At 45.9% G+C, this 12,772-nt stretch overlaps 1 protein-coding gene across 3 annotated transcripts in view; it reads right to left on the minus strand.

Annotated features, from left to right (window-relative positions):
• DNAJC13 (DnaJ heat shock protein family (Hsp40) member C13) overlaps positions 1–11,986 on the minus strand; it is a 220,226-nt gene extending 208,240 nt beyond the window's left edge. For 2 of the 3 annotated variants that reach the window (XR_005749412.1, XM_040353030.1), the window contains exon 1: positions 11,761–11,986. The gene's annotated coding sequence lies outside the window, so the exon portion shown is untranslated. Of the gene's footprint in view, positions 1–10,401; positions 10,487–11,760 lie in introns of those variants that run through there. The other variant, XM_040353031.1, reaches the window with a different exon arrangement.
• Between the last annotated feature and the right edge of the window lie 786 nt (positions 11,987–12,772).

Here is a 12,772-nt window from a genome sequence, read left to right on the forward strand (position 1 = left end):
CACGAAAAAGGTTTATGTAAAAGCTTTTCTGCATTTGTGATCTTGCATTGCACATGTGTGGCACAGGGGAGAATTATGTTTTTTTTTTTTTTTTTTTAACAATAAACATAATTCTCCCCTGTGCCACACATGTGCAATGCAAGATCACAAATGCAGAAAAGCTTTTACATAAAAAAAAAAAAAAAAAAAAAAAACACGAAAAAGGTTTAACAATAAAGAACGAAGAAGGGGGAGCTATGCCCTATTTTTTTAAATTGTAAAAAGAAATCATTGCCGTCACCGACTATATCCTGCCTTCACAACTAAACACAGCCTGACAATCTAGCTTGGCATACTTAAAGTGTCTGTAAACCCTCCTGAAAGAGGGGGGGGGGGGGGGGAAAAAAAAAAATCGATGTGATTAGCCGGAGCCGCGATGCCATCACTCCCACGCGTGCGAGCCGCCAGAAACAGCGCAGTACAACTGAAGCAACGGCACGTCCTTGCCATTGCTTCAGTTGGCTTAAGTGCGCATGTGCCGCATGACGTCGGCACATGCAAATACAGGTTGGCTCGGGGACAAAACAGTGAAGGGCTGTTAAAGCCTGGTGCAGCCCGCTGCAGTGCTCAGTCAATAGGAGCGTGTTTCTGAGGCAAAGCCTCCTTCATCAGCCTCTGATGGCTTTGCCTCAAAACAAGTTCCTATTGGCCGAGCACTGCACCAGGCTTTGACAGCTCTGCACTGTTCTGTCACAGAACAAACTGGCCAGCGTCTCCCAGAGTTTTCCCTCGGCTGCAGCAGAGACTGACACATGCGGTGCCTAGACAAATTAAAAGGGGGTGTAAAGGTTTGTTTTTTAATTTTCTAAATAGGTTCCTTTAAGTTAGTGCATTGTTGGTTCCCTTACCCTTTCCTTAGATTTTTTTTTTGTCTGAATTTCTCACTTCCTGTTCCTCCTCCGTAAGCTTGCCCCCATCATGCGAGCCATTCTGGCTGAGGGTTAGTCAGCGTGCTCGCCCTCTCCCTTGGGTCTATATCCCTGCGGGGAGACGCTGTCATTTCCCCGCAGGGATGTAGTCCCAAGGGAGGGGGTGAGCACGCTGACTAACCCCCAGACAGATTGGCTCGGATGATGGGGGCAAGCTTACTGAGGAACAGGAAGTAAGAAATTCAAAGAAAAAAAAAATTTAGAAGGGAAATCGGAGGAAAAGGTAAGTGAACCAACAATGCACTAGCTTAAAGGAACCTATTTAGAAAATGAAAAATGAAAAATCCCTGTCTCCTCCAATGCTGCAGATGAATGAATTGGGCTGCGATGGTGAGTCTGCTTTCAGGGCAACGGGGGTGCTGCTTTCAGGGCAATTGTGAGGCTGTATTGATGGGCAGTGACCCTTATTTTGATCAACAGTTCTATATTTAAAAATGTAAGATTTTTTTTAAAAGTGAAGGTGCGCGTTATACGCCGATAAATACGGTATATCCAAATAACACACCTGAGCTCATCTCTCCACCACACACAGCCACAAAGGCAAGGGAATTCTTGTTGGGTATTGTGTATTAGTGCTCAGACAAACACACTAAGGCCCCTTTCACACTGGGGCAGGATGTGCGGTGGCGGTATAGCTATACCGTCGGAATTGCTATAGAATTGTAGCGGCATTCGACCGCTAGCGGTGCGGTATTAACCCCCGCCGGCGGGCAAAAAAAGCGGTAATACCGCCGGCAATGCGCGCCTCTGCAGAGGCGCATTGCCGGCGGTATTACCACGGTGTCCCATTGTTTTCAATGGGAAGGAGCGGTATACACACACCGCTCTTCAAGATTCTGCTTGCAGGAGATTTTTTTTTCTCCCGCCAGCGCATCGCCTCAGTGTGAAAGCCCTCTGGCTTTCACATTGAGAATGCTGGGGCAGGAGTATTTCAGGCGTTATTTATGCGCTATTTTTAGCGCTAAAACACCTGAAATACGCCTCAGTGTGAAAGGGGCCTTAGACCGAATTTTAATGGCTCACAAAATGTCAGGCAAAATGGTCGACCCTCACGCATGTTCACTTCATCAAAACTGGCCCTCTTTGAAAAATGTTTGGACACCCCTGTGCTATGCAAACTATTAATTAACCGCCGCATGTACTTATACGTCGGCAAAATGGCACGGACAGGCAGAACGACGTGCCCGCACGTCGCTGCCTTTCCGCGGGTCGGGGGTACGATCGGGACCCCCCCCCCGGTACATACGGCGGTCGGTAAGCCTCAGGGAGCGATCCGGGATGAGGGCGCGGCTATTCGTTTCTAGCCGCCCCCTCGCGATCGCTCCCCTGAGCTGAAGAACGGGGAGAGCCGTATGTAAACACGGCTTCCCCGTGCTTTACTGTGGCGGCTGCATCGATCGAGTCATCCCTTTTATAGGGAGACACGATTGATGACGTCAGACCTACAGCCACACCCCCTACAGTTGTAAACACACACTAGGTGAACACTAACTCCTACAGCGCCCCCTGTGGTTAACTCCCAAACTGCAACTGTCATTTTCACAATAAACAATGCAATTTAAATGCATTTTTTGCTGTGAAAATGACAATGGTCCCAAAAATGTGTCAGAAGTGTCCGCCATAATGTCGCCGTCACGAAAAAAAAATCACTGACTGCCGCCATTAGTAGTAAAAAAAATAAAAAAAAAATAAAAATGCAATAAAACTATCCCCTATTTTGTAAACGCTATAAATTTTGCGCAAACCAATCGATAAACGCTTATTGCGATTTTTTTTTACCAAAAATAGGTAGAAGAATACGTATCGGCCTAAACTGAGGGGAAAAAAAAATTGTATATATGTTTTTGGGGGATATTTATTACAGCAAAAAAGTAAAAAAAAATGCATTTTTTTCAAAATTGTCGCTCTATTTTTTGTTTATATCGCAAAAAATAAAAACCGCAGAGGTGATCAAATACCCTATTTGTGGGGAATAAAGGACACCAATTTTGTTAGGGAGCCACGTCGCACGACCGCGCAATTGTCAGTTAAAGCGACAAATGCCGAATCGCAAAACCTGGCCTGGGCATTTAGCTGCCTAAAGGTACGGGGCTTAAGTGGTTAACAAATCCTGAATAATAGTTAAACTGGTTTCAAATAGAATCATCCCCAAACTGAACCTTCAACTTCACAAAATAGGTAAATATTTGAATATGGTTTATTTTAGGCTCTGTTCACACCTAGGCGTATATACGCCTGAAGCGCGACGCCGCAGCAGCCCCTAAGACGCTGGAGGGATGATTTTACATTGCCCTCTATGGAGATGGTTCACATCTCCATGCCGAACGCCTGCCGCCTGAAAACAAGTCCCGGACCTTTTTTTCAGGCGGCTTTCGGCATAGGAGATGTGGCCCTGGGGGTAAGCTGCATTCACAATCGCAGTGTTTTGTCGCCGCAAATCGTGGTACAAGACGCCGCAATTTGTGGCCGCAATTCGCGGGACAAAACGCAGCGATTAGGTACGCCAAGGTGTGAATGCAGCCTAAAGCTCATATAAACTAAAAAAACTGACAGTTGCTAGATACGTTTTTTCTTAGACCAGGTTCTTCTGCAGAAAATACTTTTGCCTAATCTGACCCTTCCATAAATAGTTGTAAGCAAAGAGATAACCGAGCATTGAACGGTTTATTACAGCAAGTCTGTAACCACATCATAAGCCCTGCAGTGATGAAACGCGATCCAATCCTAGAGAAGAAAGGAAAAACATCCACGGATAAAAGGAACATTTACTTCTAGGCAAAATCTGCTTAATCAGAAGCATAAAATGAAGGACAGATGCTGTTAATTTGAAAAGGAAATTGTAATAGACAATAGAATTTAGTGGGAGACAGCCATAGAACATGACTTGGAATATGTTCCTGCAGCAAGTATGAAAGGTGCTGATACAAGCAGAGTCAGCTGATGGCAGGAAATGGAACAGGCATGTATTGTAAACAGATTTCAGAGGATTCAGATATCTTCGTTCAAGCAATAAATGCAGACCCATATGACCATCACAAACGCATAGATCGGATGACTGTTATCTCTTTTATTACGAAAAGATTTGGCTCATGTATGGGGGCATGAAGTTGCCAACATCCCTGTCCATCTTTTTCATCTCTTTTATTACAGGAGGAAATGTTAAATAAAAAGTACACAAGTTTTGCACATAATTTGCAGAACATTGGTGTATGTCTTTTAGTTATAACAATATACTACCCTGGAAAGGTCACTGGCTTTTAGCTGGTCTAACCAATGTAGAGTCCCAGCATTGGTGGAACTACAAGTCCAAGTACACCTCGGTAGTTTCATATGCTGGAGAAGTGAGGAGCCTGACTGACAGGTTGGACAAGGTGACTAAAATAACACATTTACAGGATCACGTGACCAAAGGACAGCTCAATGATCCGCAAAAGGTGAACCTGTACTTTGCCCATGCCGGGCCAGTTCACATTAGCGCAATGTCCGAGTCCGCTGTCGCGCTGCAGTGCACGTCAATGGATATTACATTATTTTCTATGGTGCCCATTCACATCAATGCCACATTGCAATTTTTCATAGGGTGGCAGGTGCTTCTTTTAGGCCGGGTTCACACCTATGCAAATTGAGTGCGGCTTAAACCGCATCCAATTCGCAGAACATTTCAAAATACATTGTTTTCAATGAGGCTGGTTCACATATGTGCGATGCACTGCGCATTGCCGGAAAACCGTGTGCGTTTTTTAGGCATTGCGGTGTGGCTCAGGTGCGAATTCAGGCCCATTATCTTCTATGGGTATGCAGCTGAATCGCAGATGTGTTCTATTCTCTTCAGTATTTCTCTCATTCAGCTCAATACACTTCCCCTCCCCTCTCCCAGGTCTAGAAATTCGCAGCTAAAACGCAATGGATCTGCTGAACACTTCTCTTATCTCTCTGCAGAGATAAGAGAGCTGAAATTCGCACCGCACAAGTGTGATTCCGGCCTTAGTGCAGCATAGTGCATTTTAAGCCCCATTGACTTCAATGAGAGAGCATAAAAAGCGCATGTACATGCATATTTAGTGTGTTTCTGACAGGGTTTCGTGTTTAACAAACAACCTTTCCCTCTTATAAAAAAAAATACATTAAAACATAAAAATGCACAAAACAATCTACAAAAAAACATAGGGTTATGTAGCAGCATTCGTGTGAATCTGGGCCTGACAATTCCTTCTCTCCCCTGCAGCGCCATTCAGTTCCCAGGAGCTCAGAAAAGTCCTGTATAAGTTATGAGCCACTAAATCAGGGATATGCAATTGGCGGACCTCCAGCTGTTGCAGAACTACAAATCCCATGAGGCATAGCAAGACTCTGACAGCCACAAGCATGACACCCAGAGGAAGAGGCATGATGGGACTTGTAGTTTTGCAACAGCTGGAGGTCCGCTAATTGCATATCCCTGCACTAAATGAATAGCCTTCAGCCCTGGTTCACACTGGGTACGATTTGGAACGATTTGAGATGCGATTTGACATGTCAAATCGCATCTCAAATCGGCGGTAATTGTCGGCAATGGCACTGTCCTAATCAGTGCGACGCCGCATCTGCGATTTCAAAAAGTAGTTCCTGTACTACTTTTTGCGATTTCGGGCCGCGATTTACATGAAATTGCGGCCGAAATCGCGGCAAAATCGCGGCCGCGAAATCGCGGTAAAATCGCGCATTTTACCGCGATTTTGAATTCGCAGCAGTGTGAACCTAGGCTCAAAGAGACAACCCCTGTGAAAGTGGCAACAACTACTAATGGGAGCCTGAAGTGATCATTTCTACAACAATCAAAAGACCATTTCCAAGCTTTTATTATTCCAATACCGTAAACACGCACACTATGAGCATCAATGTGTTCCAATGGCCAAAATTAATTATTCTGGCTGGTAGAATGCATTTAAACTCAAAGCCATATGCACATAAACGCACGTACAAACGTGCACGCCGTACATATGCAAAATCACCACATTTGGAGCATAAATTAATAAGCCTGTATACATAAGGCTCAAATGTACGTACCCATTCTTAGAAACATTTTGTTTCTGTATAATCTACCTTTGTCTGTACAGCAAAGCAGCCGATTATGTCACTTAACCACTTAAGCCCCGGACCAATATGCGGCTAAATGTCCAGAGGTGTTTTTACAATTTGGCACTGCGCTGCTTTAACTGGTAATTGCGCGGTCATGCAATGTTGTACCGAAACAAAATTTGCATCCTTTTCTTCCCACAAATAGAGCTTTCTTTTGGTGGTATTTGATCACCTCTGCGGTTTTTATTTTTTGTGCTATGAACAAAAATAGAGCGACAATTTTGAAAAAAATTCAATATTTTTTACTTTTTTCTATAATAAATATCCCCCAAAAATATATATAAAAAAAACATTTTTTTCCCCTCAGTTTAGGCCGATATGTATTCTTTTACCTATTTTTGGTAAAAAAAAAAAAAAAAAAAAAAATCGCAATAAGCGTTTATCGGTTGGTTTGCGCAAAATTTATAGCGTTTACAAAATAAGGGATAGTTTTATTGCATTTTTATGAATTTTTTTTTTTACTACCAATGGCGGCGATCATCGATTTTTTTCGTGACTGCGACATTATGGCGGACACTTCGGATACATTTTTGGGACCATTGTCATTTTTACAGCAAAAAATGCATTCAAATTGCGTAGTTTATTGTGAAAATGACAGTTGCAGTTTGGGAGTTAACTACAGGGGGCGCTGAAGGAGTTATGTTTCACCTAGTGTGTGTTTACAACTTTAGGGGGGTGTGGCTGTAGGTCTGACGTCATCGATTGTGTCTCCCCTATAAAGGGGATGACACGATCGATGAAGCCGCCACAGTGAAGCACGGGGAAGCCGTGTTTACATACGGCTCTCCCCGTTCTTCAGCTCCGGGGAGCGATCGCGAGGGGGCGGCTAGAAACGAATAGCTGCGCCCTCATCCCTGATCGCTCCCAGAGGCTTACCGACCGCCGTATGTACCGGGGGGGGGGTCCCGATTGGACTAGACGTGGGTTGGACCCCCGACCCACGTCTAGGCCGGTACGTGCGGGCACGTCGTTCTGCCTGTCCGTGCCATTCTGCCGAATTGCACTGTCTATGGGAGACCTTTCATGGAAAGGAAAGATTTTCTTTGTTTGTAGATCCCTGCCCCCTAAAGAAAAATATGTGCCCTGAAAGCAATCAATTGAAAGAAAAATGTTCAAATCACTCGCCTTTTACCCCAGCTTCAAGTAGGCTTGCCTAGGTGAGGGCAAAAATCACTGCTGTACCTTGGGAAAGCTGTGCATCCCAAATGCCCTGAAAATGGGTTCCTGCACATGGAGAATTGTCACCCTGAGCTTTCCCAGCATCGCACGAGGTTCAGTGACATCACCTGATTTTACAGCAAGCTGCTGCTAGGTGTGGATTTTTTTACAACTATTATACAGGATTTATACAGTGCCAACAGTTTGAGTTGCTTTACAACCCGAGGGCAGACAGTACAGTTACAATAGAATTTAATATAGGAGGAAATCAGAGAGCCCTGATCCTTAGAGCTTACAATCTGAAAGACTTTTCGAATCAATGCAGTTGCATGGGTCTCCATCTGCACAACCTTGTCATTAATTCACAGAAATCAGTCAATGAATAAACAATTTCTATTCCACCACCACGGCGGATGGACTTGTAGTTCTCAATGGAAAAGAATGCGGTAATTGCCACACAATCTACTGACGCTTTCTCCAGCTGACTCGGTACAGAGAGCTGGAGAACAAGTCTGCCAGTACACCCCGATCCACAGGGGAAATGCTTTGCAGGCTCCTATGGAGAAAATAAATGTACATTTGGACTTAAAGGGGTTGTAAAGGTACAAATGTTTTTCCCTAAATAGCTTCCTTTACCTTAGTGCAGTCCTCCTTCACTTACCTCATCCTTCCATTTTGCTTTTAAATGTCCTTATTTCTTCTGAGAAATCCTCACTTCCTGTTCTTCTGTCTGTAACTCCACACAGTAATGCAAGGCTTTCTCCCTGGTGTTGAGTGTCGTGCTCGCCCCCTTCCTTGGACTACAGGAGAGTCAGGACGCTCTCTACTTTGCAGATACAGAAAGGAGCTGTGTGTTAGTGGGTGTCCTCACTCTTCTGTAGTCCAAGGGAGGGGGCGAGCACAACACTCCACACCGGGGAGAAAGCCTCGATTTACTGCGTGGAGTTACAGACAGAAGAACAGGAAGTGAGGATTTCTCAGAAGAAATAAGGACATTTAAAAGCAAAATGGAAGAATGAGGTAAGTGAAGGAGGACTGCACTAAGGTAAAGGAAGCTATTTAGGGAAAAAACAATTGTACCTTTACAACCCCTTTAACCACTTCCGGACCGCCGCATGTACATTTACGTCGGCAGAATGCCGTGCCCCCCCCCCCGGTACATGCGGCGGTTCCCGTGGCTTCACGACCGATCCGGGAGGAGGGGGCAGCTGTTCGTTTTTGTCCGCCCCCTCCGGATCGCTCACAGGAAGGGGGAAGTGATGTATTCTCTCCTCTCGGCAGTATTTTCAACCGCCGCTGAGGACAGAATACATCACACAGTAAGTCTGCACAACACTACACTGACACACACTACACATAGGCACATTAACCCCCCCGATCAACCCCCCCCCCCCCGCCCTACCCCCCTGTCACAGTGTCACTGAATGCAGTGATCATATATGTACTGATCCCTGTATTTAGTGTCAGTGTGACAGCCAGTTAGTGTTAGGTTCAGGGTAGCCCCCGTACCCCCCCCCAATAAAGTTTTAACCCCTTGTTCACCGCCCTAGTTAACCCTTTCACTCCCTATTGCCAGTGTCACTAAGCGATCATTTTTCTGATCGCTGTATTAGTGTCACTGTTGCCGCTAGGTAGCTATTTTTTTTTTACTAAAGACATGTGGCTGAATACATTTTGGCCTAAATGTTTGACTAAAATTTAGTTTATTTGATTTTTCTTATAACAAAAAGTAAAAAATATTTTTTTTTTTTCAAAAAGGTCGCTTTATTTTTGTATATAGCGCAAAAAATAAAAATAAAAATCGCAGAGGCGATCAAATACCACCAAAAGAAAGCTCTATTTGTGGGAAGAAAAGGACGCTAATTTTGTTTGGGAGCCACGTCGCATGACCGAGCAATTATCTGTTAAAAGGACGCAGTGCCGAATTGTAAAAACCCCTTGGGTCATTTAGTAGCATATTGGTCCGGTCCTTAAGTGGTTAAAAATACACAGCACATGGGACATAACTTACAGTCACAGTAAGATGTGTCATTTGTGCCAACTCCTCTTCCTCTGTCCCAATCTCCTGGTGCAGCGGAGGCGAGTACAACCAAGGCGCCTGCCACTGTCTCCGATCAAGATAAACAAACGATGCCCACCTCTGCTATTCATAGAAGCTGTACTATGCTGCCCATTAGATCTATTAACCCCCACCGGAGATTAGAGGCAAAAAAAGGGGGGGGGGAGAAGAATCAACACAAGGGACACATTCTACTGTTTACAAGTTATGTCTCATGTTCTGATTTTTCTGTGTTTTTTTCATTTTATATTAGATACACTTAGGGGCAGATCCTCAATGAAATGATGCCGGTGTATCTGTTGATACGCCGCGTAATTTCAAATTTTGCGCGTCGTATCTTTGTTTTGGTATCCACCAAACAAGATACGACGGCATCTGTGTTAGATCCGACAGGCGTACGCCTTAGTACGCCGTCGGATCTAAGATGCAATTTTCCGCCGGCCGCTGGGTGGCGTTCACGTCGTAATCCGTGTAGAGTATGCAAATTAGCCATTTCCGACGATCCACGAACGTACGAGCGGCCGTCGCATTCTTTTACGTCGTTTCCGTTCAGCTTTTTCCGGCGTATAGTTAAAGCTGCTATCTGGTGACGTACTCAATGTTAAGTATGGCCGTCGTTCCCGCGTATAATTTTAAAAATTTTACGTCGTTTACGTAAGTCGTCCGTGAATGGGGCTGGACGCCATTTACGTTCACGTCGAAAACAATGACGTCCTTGCGACGTCATTTGGAGCAATGCACCCTGGGAGTTTTGACGGACGGGGCATGCGCAGTTCGTTCGGCGCGGGGACGCGCTTCATTTAAATGAAACACGCCCCCTACTCGCCGCATTTGAATTCCGCGCCCTTACGCCGCGAGAGATACACTACGCCGCCGTAACTTACGGCGCAAATTCTTTCAGGATTAAAACCAAAGCCAAGTAAGTTACGGCGGCGTAGCGTATCTCAGATACGCTGCGCCGGTGCAGATGTGGATCTGCCCCTTAGGCTTTAAAATGGTTCTAAACTCAAATGGATTTTTTGTCTAAATGCATTCTCTGCATTAGGGTAAAAAAAAAAACTTTCAATACTTTTTACCCCCGAATCCCTAATCACTTACGCAGCGCTGCTCTTTCTTCCTGAATAAGAGTCTGATAGCCGTGGGAGACGTAGCGTTGGATTTACTAAAGGCAGTTTCTCCAGAACCTAGTAAATGAGATGAAGCGTCACTAAGCAAAGAATACCCAGTCATATGCAAGGAAACTAAAAAAAGAACACAGCACTTTTGCTTGGAAGATTGAAGTCAGCAGAGCATCCCCTCATTTACTAAGCTCTGGAGAAACTGCACTTGCAAAGTCTATTGCCTACAGTAAATCCAACTTAAAGGCTACAGCAGCTGTCAGTCAATTCCTGTGCGGAGGAAACGGAGATGGGACCGAGCTGCGCTTTGTGCGTCTCTGGATGCACACAGCCCAGCTCAGGAGCAGCCACAAGAAGAAGTGGATAACACCAGCAGACAAAAGAATGCAAAGGACTGATCTATGGTTCTTAGTTCTGCGCTCCAGCGTCCCAGATTCAGCACAAGTCACAGCGCTGGTCCAGGCTCTGCAGGGATTTAGGCTGGGTTCACACTTATGCCAATTCGATGTGGTTTCCCCGCAACCAATTCGCATAGCAAGAGATTGTCTCTCTATGGAGCCGGTTCACACCTCTCCGCAGCGGCACCGGTGCGAATTGCACAAGAGCCCTGTGTGTCTTCTGGTCCGAATTCAGCCTGAAATAAGACCGGACACAGTGAATGGAGACGCACCGGACTGCTGTTGTGAGCCGCTGCGTGTTCTAGTGTGAACCCAGCCTCAGACAATAATGTTGGGATCCACCCTGATGAATGAGCGGCTGCTGGCGGCTAAGAGAGCCTAAGCCCACTGCACAGGTCGGCACTCCAGTGAGCCCTGGAGGGGCAATCACCGGCTCACTAAAGACTGAGAACTGAGCGATCGGTGGTCTTTGATCGCTCAGACAGCTGTAGCATCAGCGCCATGCTGAAGCCATCTAGGGGAGAATAAATATACATTTTATTAGTGAATCAGCACTTCTCTTTAAGCAAAGTTCTTTCATGTAGAAGAATCACCTCATGATCTATCTACAGTGGATACGGATATTTGCAGGTAGCAGTGGAGTCACACTGGAGAGTGACACGGCAGTGACAAAGTACTGGAAGAATCAGGAAGCAGCATGCTGATCAGGAGGAGTATTCCCCTATATAGGAATAGGCAGCCATCTACCTCTATACATCATCACATACACACTGAGAGACAAAGCACACACCTCAATGGACACTCGGCTCACCTGTCATTAAATGAACACTGGTGGTGAATGGTAGAGATGGAGCGCAGCTCCCTGACACACCCACACCCCCCTCTATGAAGAGACACGCCCACATCCCCCTCTATGAGGAGACACACACAGTGACATGTACCTGCACACAGCCGCCTTGTACCCGGGACTCTGTCCCCGCCCCTATAGCGGTACACGGCCCCTCCTCCTCCTCTCCAAGCAGGGTGGGGGGGTCTCAGTCCCGGAGTGCTCGTACACCCTCCTTCCCCCCTCTCCGGTCTCTGTCACGGCACCGTCCGTCTATGCCTGACTCACAGACTGTCGCTGGACGCCGCCATGTTTACTCCCCTCCCCCGGTCCTCCAGTCCACATCCCAGGAGCGATGCGCATGCGCAGCAACCGCCCTTACAGCCTGCCTCCACACCCCCCTGGTACCTGTCAGGCGACTGTCAGCTGACTGCTTCTGAGTAACGTAGACGGGACAGCCGGAAGTGTCCGGACTCCGGAGGCTGCCATGTTTGATGTGGGAAAATGTGAAGTCCAGGATGTGTTTTTTTGGTTTTCTTTCGTGCAGAGGTGCAGCGCGCCCTCTTATGTACTCTTTAGTGTACTTCAAGCACACATGTTTGATAGGGAACGCTGTATAGATTTGTAGGCGTTCTAAGGGCTCGTTTACACCGCAATCTCTTTCCACTGTGATCACTGCGCATTTCTGCATCCACTGTGATCACTGCGCATTTCATGGATCCACTGTGATCACTACACATTTCATGGATTCACTGTGCATTTCTGGATCCACTGTGAACTCTGTGCATTTTTGGATCCACTGTGAACACTGTGCATTACTGGCTCCACTGTGATCACTACACATTACTGACTCTCCTGTAAAAACTGCACATTACTGGATCACCTGTGATCTCTGATGTGGGAAAATGTGAAGTCCAGGATGTTTTTTTTTTTTTTTTTTTCGTTTTCTTTGGTGCAGAGGTGCAGCGCGCCCTCTTACTGTATGTACCCTTTAGTGTACTTTAAGCACACATGTGTGCTTAAAGTACACTAAAGGGTACATACAGTAAGAGGGCGCGCTGCACCTGTATAGATTTGTAGGCATTCTAAGGGCTCATTTACACCACAATCTCTTTCCACTGTGAACA

Source organism: Rana temporaria, chromosome 5 (assembly GCF_905171775.1).
Source record: "Rana temporaria chromosome 5, aRanTem1.1, whole genome shotgun sequence".
Classification (NCBI taxonomy): Eukaryota; Metazoa; Chordata; class Amphibia; order Anura; family Ranidae; genus Rana; species Rana temporaria.